Genomic DNA, 14,542 nt, shown 5'->3' with positions numbered 1-14,542 from the left:
TTTTGGTTGCATTTTTATCTTCATCCGTCTCCAATTCTCCCAACTCCGAATTAGCTAGATGGCAATTCCAGTTATTTCGGTTGCCTTTATATTCTAACCTCCCCTCAGGCTCAGGTGGTAGTGCACATTCTACATTCCTTTCTCCACCATATCTTGTCCGGTTGTTACTTTTAGGATCGCGTTCATTTCCGGTCTCAATACTTTCGTTTTTAATGTGTCCGTCATCCTGATGATCTCGTAAGTTGCTACGGGTCCGGTGCAGCGTGGGGGGGTGTTCCGCAAGGTGGAGGGATCGTCTCTTGTCCGTTATCATGCCCAGCTGTCTTGCGCGTGTCCTACTCCGAGTACTCGGTCCAGGGGGTGTGTGCGCAGCGGTCAAGCCGCGTCCCTCCTGGTTGCAGCGCTCTTCCTCAGTTCTCCCCTTTTTTACGTTATTAAAAGCATTCGCGTGTATTCTATGGGAGTCCTCAGGATCGTCAGGTAGGGGGTGTAACGGCTCGATCTTCTGCACCTTGCCGCTCTCCGATCTTCCCTCCTCCTCTATAGCGGTGTGCGAGAGTTCTTCGTCAACCACCTCCCGTGGTTTGTCTTCATTAGAGCTGATCGTTCCGGCTGCATGGAGGGTTCTTCTCCTCCTTTCCGGACCAGCCATGATGTTTCTTTTGATGTATGGGCAGGCCGTTGCGTTTAGCGATTCACCCGCACTTCCACCTGTCGTACCTTCCCTCGTCTCCTCTTTACTATCAGTTATTATATATATATAATAACAGTTATTATATATATATAATAACTATTTTGAGCATGTATGTGTGTGTATACACATATACCCCACATATATACTGTGTGTATTCTACACATATAATAAACATAAAAAGCACAGTACATGCATTTATACAGAAACATAAACCTACAAATACAAAACTAAACAGCTACCTTAAAAATATATATATAATCCATTTCTACCCTTCATTTTCCTCATGGATCCATTAACCATTTCTTATTCTTTTATACCATTAGAGTTACACTTTAAATTTCCATTGTCTCCCTTATTTAATTTATAAAACCCTTTACCATCAAACTACTTTTCTTTATTTTTGTACTATAATATATAAATGGACTCCACTCTTTAATAAAAGCCTTTATAGATTTCTTTCTCACTGAATGTGCCATTTTTGCTATCTCCTCCAAGTCGATAGTTAAAGAAAATATCGCTATAGAAGAGCATTACAGGCACATGCTGAACTCTGAACCTTGAAATTACAAAGCTGATAACATTATGAATGAGCAAACTAGACTGGCTAAAGCTCTAGATTTTATGGTATCCAAAATGTTATGGTATCCCACAAATTAACCATGGCCAAACACTCTGTGTACTGTGCTTTCCCATGGATCTAACCATGTTTCAGTTTCCATAGCACAAAGAGCAAAAAGGGGTTTCCTAGGCAAGTTAATCCAACTAGGCTGAAAATGGTTGAGGTAGGGCAGAGGGAAGCAAGGAAACAATCTGTTCTTAATGCCATCTGAAGGTATTCAGCTCCAGCAAACTGAATTTGTAACTGGGGAATAAATAACTGAAGAATTTAGTGGCATGGGGCATGCTGTTACCTCGTCCCCTGCTGAGTTCTCTTACAATTGGCCCTATGTAACAGATGACCTTTCCGCCACACATTTTTCTTGTTGAAAATATGTTTTATTTTGAAGTACATCTGCTGTGTGTAGGATGTTAGACTCCTGTTTGATGTTGGTATGCCAGCAACGCTGTAGGAGTACAGCAAATGGAGCCACTGTAGAAGCAGAGTATAGCTTCAGCTCTAGACGGAAGATCAGGTGTTATGCTGCCAATTAAAGAAATTCTCCCATGGCTATAGGACTTCTTTACTAAAGTCCCCCTGAAGTACCAAGACTACCCACATAACTGACAGACTTAGCAAACACAGCTGGACATTAGAAGGAGACTTCCTCATTTTTCAGCAAAAGTACTGATGTCATCACTTCAGGCAGACTTTAGCTTAGGTAACATGACTGCTGCGTCAATGCGAATTGAGCTATTATATATTCTTTGTTTGTTTATTTGTTTATTTATAAAATTTATTGGTTGCCCATCTTACCACAAGGTAACTGTAGGTGGCTTACAGTCATAAAAATGTATTTATATAGTACATTAAAAGATGAATAAATTAAAACCAGCCTTTCAAATCTAATGATACATGGGGAGGCTGGGGACGGAGTGGAGGGAGGTGGGATCTGTCGTTATTCAATCAACCACTTCCACTGCTCTGTTCCCTGTTGAGGCCCCAAGTCAATTAGCAGAGCCAGGTCATGAGGCCCTTATGAAAGGAAAGGAGGGTTGGGGCCAGCCTCACATTGGAGGACAAGATTTTTCTGAAGACAGGAGCAACAGCAGAGAAGGCCCTCCTCCTGGACTCCACCAGCAGGAATATTGGGGCTAATGGGACCTGCAACATGTCTCCTCTACTGGCATGAGTGGAATGGGCCAATCCCAGTGGGGGTGAGAAGGTCCCTTCAGTTGCTTGGACCCATGCCATCTCACTTGGGACATATTGCAATTATTTTGAACTCGTGAGCAATCTTAACTTTCAGACATTTATACAATGCCGCTTAAAGCTTCTGAACTCCAATTTATTTATTACGGATCGAAAGACTCCTACTGAAAAATACGATGTTAATAATTCAGTGATTGTCATGGCCTTTGCATTTTTATCCAAAGTGTGTTGGCACAGATTTCAATGAAGTTATTTTCCCAAATAACCATATTTCATATATCAACAATAAGAACATTGGTAGACTTCACAATTCATGAATCCTGCATTGCCTGGAGGCAGTAGAAGGATACAAATGGGCACATCAATTATACACTGTAAAAAAACAATTGAAAATACTTTATGCATTATACAATACAAAATGGTAATATACTATGAAGGTTCAGTGAACAGGCTTTGTCTCATACTTTACTTATTAATATCATATTGGCTTGCCAATGTCCATAGCCTTGGATCATTGGGCCAAGCCAAAATCCTACATATTAAATTTTGCAGTGTCAGATTTACTTTTTATTTGCAATTATTTGAAGTGGTAAGAGAAATACATATACAGTCTTCAATTTATGACCACAATTGAGCCCAACATTTGTGTTGCTAAGCAAGACATTTGTTAAATGAATTTTGCCCCATTTTATGACCTTTCTTGTCACAGTTGTTAAGTGAATCTGGCTTTCTCATTGACTTTGCTTGTTAGAAGATCACATGACCCTGGAACACTGCAACCATCATAAATATTAGCCAGTTGCCAAGTATCTGAAATTTGATCATGTGATCGTGAGGGTGCTGCAAAGGTCGTAAGTGTGAAAAACAGTCATAAGTCACTTTTTTCAGTGCAATTGTAACTTTGAATGATCTCTAAAATGAACTGTTATAAAACTGAGGACTACCTTAACGAAGATTCAAAAGTGAACACATGCACTCTTATGCTCTTCCCTTAATTTTTTTTGACAATTTTAAGTATAATAATAGAGATAAAATGAATGAGAATGAATTACAAGAGATAATTTTCAAAAATGTGCATTAAACTGTGTGAATGTGTTTATGTATGTGTTCACAAATCAGATTTAATATACCCTTAATTCATATGCTTCATGAAAAACTGGAAGTATCAGACTATAAAGAGATGCATATTCAGGCATTGTAAGTGCATATAGACTCTACATGTGAGAATGGCATGTATGAACTACATATTTCTTACTTTCAAACTAGAGAAGATGGTTCTATACATCAAAGTCCTTTTCTTCCAATAACAGATAGCATATAGATGGATTCTATCATGATTTAGACTAATCAATTTTATATTGCATGACAAGCTTTCCAGAGACTGCTGTAATATGGTTGGGCAGAAATCTGGAATGAAGGTCCAAATATGATTTGGATTGCACATTCTGTGTATAAAACTTCTGGTAGGAACTCCATAAATGTACATTTTGCCTGGTTCATATATAGCTGTGGATCTATCATAGGAGTCACAATAAGAAACAATTACTTCAATGTTTATCCAACTGGTGCTAGTGAGACTCACTAGCCCTGCCTTGTTCTTGCTTGGCGCAGTGCCTTGTTTCTGTGCCCTGCGGTATGGTGGCATCTGTTTTTGTGCCTTGCAGTGAGGCGACAGTCCGTTTTTGTGCCCTGTGGTGCAGGAGTGCCCTGTTTCAGTGCCCTGTGGCACAGCTGCCTGTTTTTGCACCCTGTAGTGTGGCGGCCCATTTTCGCGCCCTGCAACCATGGCACAAGCGCAAATGAGGGGGTCTGCATGCACACACGCGCACACTGGCTAGCCTGTCCCACGGCCTGGTGGCCAGTAGTCGATGGGACACTACCAGGCTGCAGCCCATAGGTTGGGGACCCCTCTTTTATAACACTGAATATGCCTACCCTTTTACGGGGTAAGCCAGATCAATCTAAAATTCCTTTATAACTATTAAGTGATTACTAAAACCAAATCCCCAAGTTGCACACAAAGTTGCAACTCTACCAATGTCTAATATGTACATTCTGTGTGGAAAATAACCCTCTTTGATGATCAAGAAGTCAAAGAGTCAAATTGCATGTGACTTAAGAAAAGAATTACACAGGGACAGATTATCTATGGAACTGTCCTTGTCCGATGGCCATTGCCACCATCTCAGGTGGGAAAGATATGTCGCAGATCCCCATTCGCTGAAGAACTCCGACTGATGGGGTCAGGAAGACAGCCTTCTTTGCCAGTGCCCCCCCTGTGGAATATTCTCCCCCCAGAGGAAAAGTGGGACCACCACTTTCCTGGCCTTCTGGAAAAGGTGTGAAAACATGGCTCTGTGGCCTTGCGTGGAGAGCCCAGGGGAACACGTGTCCATGGGACTGGTTAGTGCTCTGAGAGCCCTCCCTTTGCCTTTTAATTAATTTTTAACAGCATTTAATCACCCTTGCTTTTTTTAATTTAACTTAATTTTATATGCTATTTTAACATTTTATTGTACACTTTCCAGAGTCCCTCTTTAAGAAAGATAGGCAGTTAAAAAAAATGTGAAAAACAAACAAACAAACAAAATGTGACATCTCCCACCCCCTCCTTTTTCTCTCAGGGATCTAGTCTATCTACTGTAGTCTAGTGAAGATAAAGCACAAATTCTTTTCTCCTGCTTAGACTCAGTCTGTGTTTCCCCTTCCTATCTCAAATGTGCCTTTTTAAGAGAGAGTCAAATAAAAGCAAAGGGAGATAGGAATGCTTTGAACTACTAGCCTATTAAATCCCCTGATTCAATATCATAGATTTGGTCTTCTTTGGAATTGCTTGCTCATGCTTCCTTTTCAGCTGCTAGGTATATCTTTACATTAACATTCAGTTTCTGCTAACGTTGTCCTCAGTTCTGATTTATCTCAGTGATGCCCCAAACTATCAATGGATTACTACTGATGAATAAATATTTAACTCCCTTGTTATCGTTGCTAAGATTTAGCAGTCACTTTAAATATGCCAGAAATGTTACATTTTAATGCACATCCTATTGCTCTGAATACTTTAGCTATATGTTTTGAAATGAGTAAGGAAAGTGATGATAGCTAGAATTAGGTATTCTTGTTATCTCCCACTTTAGGACAGGAACCTTCCACTTTAAATTTATACCTCATTAACATGTAATTTACAGATCATCTGAAAAAAAAATGTTGCATATATTGTGTCCACTTGGAATTGCATGCCTATCTTTAAATTGTTGTTTTCTTTAGCAAAAATTAACAGAAATAGGAGTAATTTGCAGGATGGCAGGTCAGAGTGGAGGATATGTGAGAATCCAAAATCTAAAATGGGACACCGTTATTGAATTCAAGTATGTGATATATCATAATTAATAGGACTCTTCCTGGGAACAAGGCAATGATCAGGATAGTAATTTTAATACACCTAATAACTGTTTTCCTATAGAATTTCTGCACCAGCTTTAGAGCAGCTGTCGACTTCTAAGTATTTGTTAGAATTTTTATTATATATATATATATATATATATATATATATATATATATATATATATACATACTTTGCTATGTTAGAGACTACAAAAGACGACAAAGAAAATATCCGCAGTGTCATAAAGCAATGATTTATGAGGTGTCAATGTAGATTTGCTCAGAACAGATTACGGACAACTGTTTCGGCAATGATTTGCAATTGCACTGTGTCCCCATATAAATGAGAAACTTAAGAAGTAAAATTTTTGACAAAAAGATTACAAATCAAGGGCACGTCAACATGAATGTGATTTATTATTTTTTTTCCTAAAGAGAGAAATGTTCATTGTATCCAAAATAAAACTTTTTGCAAAATATATAAAGCTCAATCTTCGTTTTATCAGTAATTCACGAAGCCTATTCTAAAGCTGTTTAGAACATCTCTCGCCAAAGCATTGGGGAGGGGGAGGGAATGGCTGTGCTTAATCCAGTCCATGTTATTAAATCATGTATTGTCAGACACAAGAAACCAGGAGTGAGGATAGAGTTCAAAAGCACTATGAATTTATTCCATGCAACCTATACACAAGAATCTGGTCTACTAACAGTCAAGGCAAATTTGCTGACCTTTGCTCACCTGAAGTCAACAGACTTCAAGGGGGCTTGATGTAGGTCTCTTTCGGGGGCGTAGGAACTCCAGACTGATGATGTGTTTTTATTCAGCCTGGTTATCTCTTACCTGTATCAGGTGATCTTAACAGACTTTATTGTTTGCAAATAGCAGTATAATGTACTGTGTGTTTATTTATTTCTATCCTGCCTTATTATTTTTACAAATAATTCAAGGCAGTGAACAGTAAATATGAATCTTAAAAAATGATGACCGCAGACATTTTACCTAGGGGGAGCATAATGAAAGTAGGTTTGTGGGGAAAAAAGCAGTGAAGGAGAAAATAGAAAATGGAGGATTTAAAAATATAGATTACATTTATTTATGTATTTAATTAAGCTTATAAGCCACCAGATTCAACCAATTGGCTATAGAGATTTACAGCAAAAATATAAAACATCCACACAGAAAGGAACGCTAAAACCCCCATGATAACAGGATTCAAACAAATCCTGCATTAAAGCTTGAATGGTGGATTGAAAAATAAAATATTTAAAATATTTAAGACAAGAAACATTTTTTAAAAAAACACAAAGCTATCCTTACACTCAGAAAAGCCTTACAAAAGAGTAGATCAAATGTCTTTGGTTGTTTCCTGAAACTTTTTGGGGGCAGATGAGGGGGAGAGATCACTGGGGAAGATTATTCCAGGGGGTTCAGCACTGCAACTGGAAAGCAGCACTTCCTAGAAACAGCCCTGATGAAACATCTTGGAAAGTGGAGTATCAGCAACAGTTTCTTTTAAGATGATCTGGTTAGTTGGGGCAATTCTGGCTAAGAATGGCTGATATTTAGATGCTAACTCATGATGTTGATTAGGACCAGCACTTTACATGGTATCTGGGGATCATCTGGAAGCCAATGTAAGGTCAGGAGGGCAGGTGTGATGTTTTGCTGACTGCAAATGCCAGCCAACCTGACCCATCACAAGATCCTGACCTGATAGGACACTCACCTGATGAGACCTAAACATTACAAGACCTACTGACCACATGAAGCCTTTATAAACAGAAGAACACTGACATCTTCTAAACTCCACTGAAGATGTTACCTAGTCTGGTAACAAAACGTTTGGAAACCAACCTACAAGCTCGGGAGCATGAACCTTCAATCTCATCCTACACCTGAGCTAGTTATTCACCATTTTAGTAGGTTTATTTAGTAATAGTAATGTGGTATTAGAATCAAATATTTCCATACACCAACAAAGGGATGAAATGCCAATCCAGTCTCCTGTAGCCATGCCCTCAAAGTCCAAATAATAAATAAAAGTATTATTTCCCGCCTCCTTAAAAATTTGCTTCCCCTACTCTATTGCTGCTTTATCTCCTATGGTGCACTCAAGATATATTTCAGGATTTTTTTTAAAAAACTCAGCATTTATCACTCTGTTATAGATAAACAAGCCCATGTTTGTGTTCTCTTTCTTTGTCTAACTCTCACTCTCACATGCCTAAACAGAAAGCATGTTGACAGAGTTAATCAGGGACTCATTGTTATCCGATAGTCACTCTCTCAAGCATGTGTTATTATGAGATGAGAAATGCTCAACACAGATTTCAGTACTCATAAACTATGGATCAACAAGCTCAGCACTCCCAGTCAGTCCTGGGAAAAATCAGGTTGGTGGCAGATTTGGGAAGTGCTATATCTATTATACCCATATAAGCTTCCAGGATGTTACTGCTTTGGGGTTCTTGGTGCTCTCTGAGTTTGGTTGTTTTCTTGCAGACCTTTCATGAACAAACTAGATAATATAATGAGTGTGCAGAGCACCAAGGGCCCCACAGTTGAATCCTGAGCTATAAATATTATCTGGTGCCTTACTGCTTCCAGATTAAACAAAAACAACAGTAAAATAGATAGCAAGCACAGATCTACTGGTATGTATTTTTGCTGGATAAAAGGAGCTAGAAAATTGTCTTAATAACAACTTTCCTTTAGCATACAAGTTTAAGAAATCCCTCACTGGCAATTGTAATGAAATCTTGGCACTTTACCTTTTTTTTCTACATTGACCTTTATGGCTTCCTGAATTTTGGCTGCTGCATCTTGGAAATGAACAGTGGTTTTGCTTTAGATCTTTCTGCTGTCAGTTCATTTCAATTGACACTTGTACAGGTATTATGTGTTTCATTCTGGGCATTTGCATTTTGTAATGCTTTAAGACAGAGAAATTATCTCTGGAATGTTGCTGTTATACTTAAAACCAAAACTGTCTCTCTGATCACAAAATCTCAGTGTCTCCATTTAGACATTCAAAATTGTCATACACTTTAAGCAATCTGTAGTCTTTATAAAATGTAAATTATTCCAAAGTGTAACTACATGGTGCTCAAAAGCAATGTGAACTTTTCCTATTATGATTTGCATTTTTCTTCTGTCATAGAAATCAAGGAATACTTTAAAAAAATAGAATGCTTAATACTATTCTCTCTCTCTCTCTCACACACACACACACACACACTCCCTCTCACCCTCAAACACAGACACACAAATATGCATATATTTATCAAAGCAAGACTTTAAATATTACTTGTTAGATTTCTTATAACTAAGGAATTAAGTCAGAATACTGTTTAGTTTCTACTTAATTCTTGCTCATGCCTAGACAGGGCAGTTTTAAAATAGTCTGATAGATTTCTGTTGAAAGAAAAATCTTCAGCACGCTCCAGTCCAAGCCTGGAATAAACAAAATGGAGACTGCTTTAGAAAGAAGGTTGTAGTTTATTGAAGAGCAGAGCCAAACAGAAAGATGGCTCTGGGAAAGCTGAACATATGTAACTGGGAGTGGTAGGTTTTTATACCTTCTTGGGCTTTTGTGTTTGGAGTTGTTCCTCTTTGAGGCTTTGTATTTCCTGTGTCATGTACTTTGACCTGAGTCTGAGTGTGCCCTTCTGGTATTCTGATGGTGGTGGGTTAATCCTATTATGTCCTAAAGGTCATATCCTGCTTCTCTGGGACTGTGGCTGATGGCTTACTTCCTGTGTTGGATTTCCTTGGGTGAGAGATTGTTGATTCTATGGATCTTTGTCTTTCTAATCCCATCAGCTCTAAGCTTCCTGGTTCCAGTCTTTCTGAAAGTATTATCACATCTGCATTTCTACAGACCTGGTTTCTGCTTGGGGCAGAGAGATTTGAGTGGGGGCTGGTTTCTACCTTTTAAGATCTTCTCCATTATTCCTTTGGGAAAATATAATATTCTGCTTTTTAATATTCCCCCAAATATTTCTTTCTGGGAGGGGGGATGCTGTCCTCCCAAATTCAATTCTGCATTATCAGGTCTGTCTTTTAGAATTACAAAAACTTCAGAACAGAGCAAACAAAATAAGAAAAAGTTAGAACAGCAAATCTGTGAGCTAAGACTATTCTCTTTTAGGTTTCTTCAGTTAGAAATAAATGGAATTGAGGGACATAGTTAGCAAGATATAATCAGACATCTTTTAGAAAATATACGTAAAATGTTTTGTTCCCTTTTGCGCTCTTTTACTTATTGTATCAGCAATCACTTGCAAAAATGTAACTCCAGATTGTATACAGCGATAAAAATAAAAACAGAATTACACTATCCTTTGCAGCATTTGCAGTACATATAGTGCTTATTTATTGATTGCCTTATTTAGCAACCATTTACAATTATGATGGTGATGAAAAAGTAACTTATGACCAATCCTCACATTTATTATCTTCCCAGATCTAGAAAGCAAAGGAAAGCTGAAGTAAGATCAGAAGTGATTTCACTTAGTGACATCTTCACTTGATGACCAGGTTACCAGTCTCAATTTTGGTCACTAAATGACTACTACATGTATATATAAATGCAGTGTGGTCTGTCTGGATGTACCACACATGGGCTTTTTTCTAGTCTTTTAAAGGATAAACCTTTAAAATTGCTTTGGAGTCAGACAGTCTCCCAAAGGCTCACAATATTGTTCCCTGAAGAATCAAGGCATTCTATGGTTATAATCTCACTGCAAGATAATTTATTATATGTGAGAAGTTTCCTGTGGGGCCTCATGAGGAATAGAAACCAGGAGACATTGAGTTCTAGTCCTACCTTAGGTGTGAAAGCCAGTTGGGTGACTTTGGGCTAGTCACTCTCTCAGCCCAATCTACCTCATGGGGTTGTTGTTGTGAGGGAAATAGAAAGAGGGAGGATGAGGTATGTTTGTCAGATTGAGTTACCTATAAAGCATGGGTGTCAAACTTGCAACGCCATGTGATGTGTCACGACATATCATGACTTTTTTTTCATTGCTGGCAATGGAATGGGTGCAGTTTTGATATGATGCATTCGGCCTGTGGGCCTTCAGTTTCACACCCTTGCTACAAAGTAATAAGTGTAGGATAAAAATCTAATATGCATAAAGAACGTTCAGAAAAGAAAAAGATAGCTTGAAAGAAAAAGATAGCTTTTCCTTATTCAGAAAGAATTTAACACAAAGGATGAAAAACACGCCTCAAAACTGAGCTTCTGGGTTGTTCTTTTAGTGTGCATCCCAACTAGAAAGACTGATGAATTGTCTTTTTTAAAAAAAAATATGTACCCTGGTAAGGTCATTCATGGTTCTTAATCATATAGAATGTCATAGTTTCTCTCAGATATAGCTTTCAAATTACTACAGCTCATGTGGATGGTGGCATTAAAAACACCTGTTTTAAATTCTCTCCCTAGATAACCTTGTGTGAATGGATAATGAATCTACAACTATTCACTTTATTTTTACTGTAAGACAAATGTGGGAAATGATTGATAATGATTGGGGAAAAAGCAACTAATTTTGACCAGAAAAACTTGGTATCCTGTCAAGAAGAGATATGTATCTCAGGTTCCCTTGCCTATTATCACTACTTAGGGTTAGTATATGGATTTTTCCCTTCTATTTCATCCTTAGAATTAAATATAGTAAGACAATATTGTATGATAAAATCAACCACACACCCTGCTTAAGCAGCCTGCCCCCAAATATCCTTATTTAGCCTTAAAAAAACAGCTGTAGTTCAAAGATTTAGCCATTACATGGCTGAATTATTTTGGCAGAATTATAGCAGCAGCATAAACAAGCCAGTTTTAAGAACACATTGCTTATACATGACAACATAATTACTAGGTTCCATATTTCTACAATTAGTGGTGAAATATATGTTTATATATTGTTGATGTTTTAATTAAAGAGGATAAACAAAAACATTTACATCTATACGACAAATAGAAGCCGAGTCCATTCCTGTTTCTGAAATGTTACAACCACATTTTCTGCAGTTAAAATGTTCTTCTAATAACCATTTTTAATCAACATTTTACAATGAGGAAAAAAACCCCAAACTTTTAAGTCTATTGAAAGGTGATTGTAACCAAACATACAATATAGGTATATTTATAGAGTCTTAAAGAGATAGGTATAGATATATAAAGATACTGAAGTCTACTGATTCCTTTTGCCTTTTTAAATTAGGAAAATGTGACAACAAGATATATGTTCATGCAGAGAAAACTATTCAGAATGTCATTCTTTCTTGGCATACACTTGACAAGAGTTGAGCAGAGAAGCTACTCAATGGTCATTTTTTTAAAAAAAAAAAGGAAAAAAAATAATGTTGGTACAAAAAGCAAAAGGATGCTCGTCTGCTTCAGATTCTAGGCAGAAATTTGCCTTGAAGAAAATTGCTCCTTTCTAATGTCTGTTAGGGGGTCATAGCCTCTAGAGCTAAAACAATTTCATGTCTGAAAAGATTCAGAAAGGGAAAAAAGAAAAAAAAGAATTTTCTAAAATAGTTGTTCAAAAAGAAGAAAGGATTTCTGCTTTTTTCCATGACTCATCTTGTCCCTTCACAAGAGGCAGAGCAGGGGAAAGGCTACTACAAGCTATTTATTTAGATTATCGGAAAAAATAATCCAGCAATTTGTAACATACAGTACAATATTTGGATCACTATCCTACTTAGATTTGCTATGCAATGATACCAGGTAAAGCTACTTGCACTATTAAGGCTAAGCTTCACTCAAAAGGTTTGAATCTGATCCTGATATCACCCTTGATCCCAGACCATGCAACAAGGAGAGGAAAGGAAGACTCAATTCAATATTTAGAATGGTACTAAGAATAGAAAAGATGGCTGTATAGTAGTAGAAGGCATTCTTTGTTTTGATCCTTCAATTTGTCACTGGTAAGATTGTAGGCATTAAAAAAGGATTATCTCCCATCTTCTGTCTTACAGAAAATCTAAATGGCCAAAATGAAAGATCCTCTGAGTTTCAACAAAAGATAAATGTATCTTTTTCATTTTTTTTTAATGCACGCACTGTTAGCTTGATATATTTAGTATAGATATATTTGAAAAGGACTGCTTTGGCTCTGTTACTGATCAAAACAGCTACACCTTTTTCCCAGGCTCAAGACTGACTGCTTGAATTGAAAAGATGCCCTGCTCATTTGACACCTGAAGCATTTTTCCAAATCTTTTCTGCATGTGCACAGGTCCAATATCTAGTGCTAAATATAGATACTTTGACAAAAGAGGTGCCACTGGAGAAGCATGGCAGTTACACAAAAGTCACCTACTAAAAAGAACTTGTTTTAATTGCTCCTTCTCTTCTAGATATCCATGATTTTTTCTAGCAATCTAAGATCTCTTTCTCGTTCTCACCTAGGAACTGACTTCCAAAAGATTCACTACAGCTCAGCATTCATTTTGTTTTCAAAAAATATTATTGGGGACTAAATGTTCCTCAGGTCATTCCTGTAAATAAATGTGATGCTAGAGGCTGTCATTTTATTGTAGGAGTTGTGTGGGCTGAGTTTATTTTATTAAGCTTTATTATGCTATTTTTTGTGCGTGTGTGTGGGTTGATTCTACTGAGATTTGTTCATCCATTGTTATCAGTTTTCTATGCCATGGTACATCTCACAAACACAAAATGGTTGTTGTGATTCTTCCAAGTAACAGGATATAGTTTAATCTTCTTTTATTGTTAATTTTGGACAAGTCTCGCTTAGTGAAACATGGTCTAATCTTTTCCAGATGGCCAGAGCACTTTTCAAGCTTTAAGATGCTTTACAACAGCAGACAGAAGAAAGTAAAAAGATACAGTTGCTGGCTATAGTTGCTGGGCAGAAAAAGCTGTATTTTTTTCCCTCCAAAACCATATAGCTAAAAAGTGTTCCACCTGTTTTATGCTGCAACTTTTTCCTAGCTTCCTCCATCAGAATTTATTTTCTGATCCTGCCCAATTGGCTGTTAACAGGTGAAAGTCAATACTGATGAGGATTTAATTTAATTCAAATTTATCAGATTTGTTACAACTGCCCACTTCATTAGAATCTGGGTGGCTCACAAAAACCCAGAAAACAATAAAAACAAACAGACATAAACAGGCAGCTCTGACTAAAACAACCAGGACAATAAACCATATAAATACAATGCCTCCTCCTCCTCCCCCCACCCTAATACATCAACAAACACATTAACCCCAGACCTGGAAATTGAGCCATAATTTTGTATAATTCCTGGAGAATAGGTACAAGTCTGTAAGTCTGGGGGAAGCTGTTCCAGAAGGCAGGGGTAGTGACAGAGGGGGTCCACTTCCTTGATCCCACAAGATGGCAGTGTTTAATAGCAGGGACCAGAATTGGGAATAAATTAGATTTGATTGGTTAAGCAGAATAGAAACTTATATTCTATTCCTTATACTAAATCAGACTTTACAACAACAATCAGTCTTTCAATCAATTCTTTTAAGGAGGGACACACCATATTTATAGGTTGTAGGCCTGGGGAATACAGTAAAACATATGAAGAACAGTTGCTAGTCTAGAGAGAATAAGGACCAGGGGTGACCTGATAACAGTATTCCAGTGTTTAAGGGGCTGCCACAAAGAAA

This window comes from Crotalus tigris, unplaced genomic scaffold (genome assembly GCF_016545835.1).
Source record: "Crotalus tigris isolate CLP2741 ecotype Arizona unplaced genomic scaffold, ASM1654583v1 scf7180000017636.274692, whole genome shotgun sequence".
Lineage (NCBI taxonomy): Eukaryota > Metazoa > Chordata > Lepidosauria > Squamata > Viperidae > Crotalus > Crotalus tigris.
The sequence above is the reverse complement of the archived record's forward strand: the minus strand, read 5'-3'. Positions refer to the sequence as shown.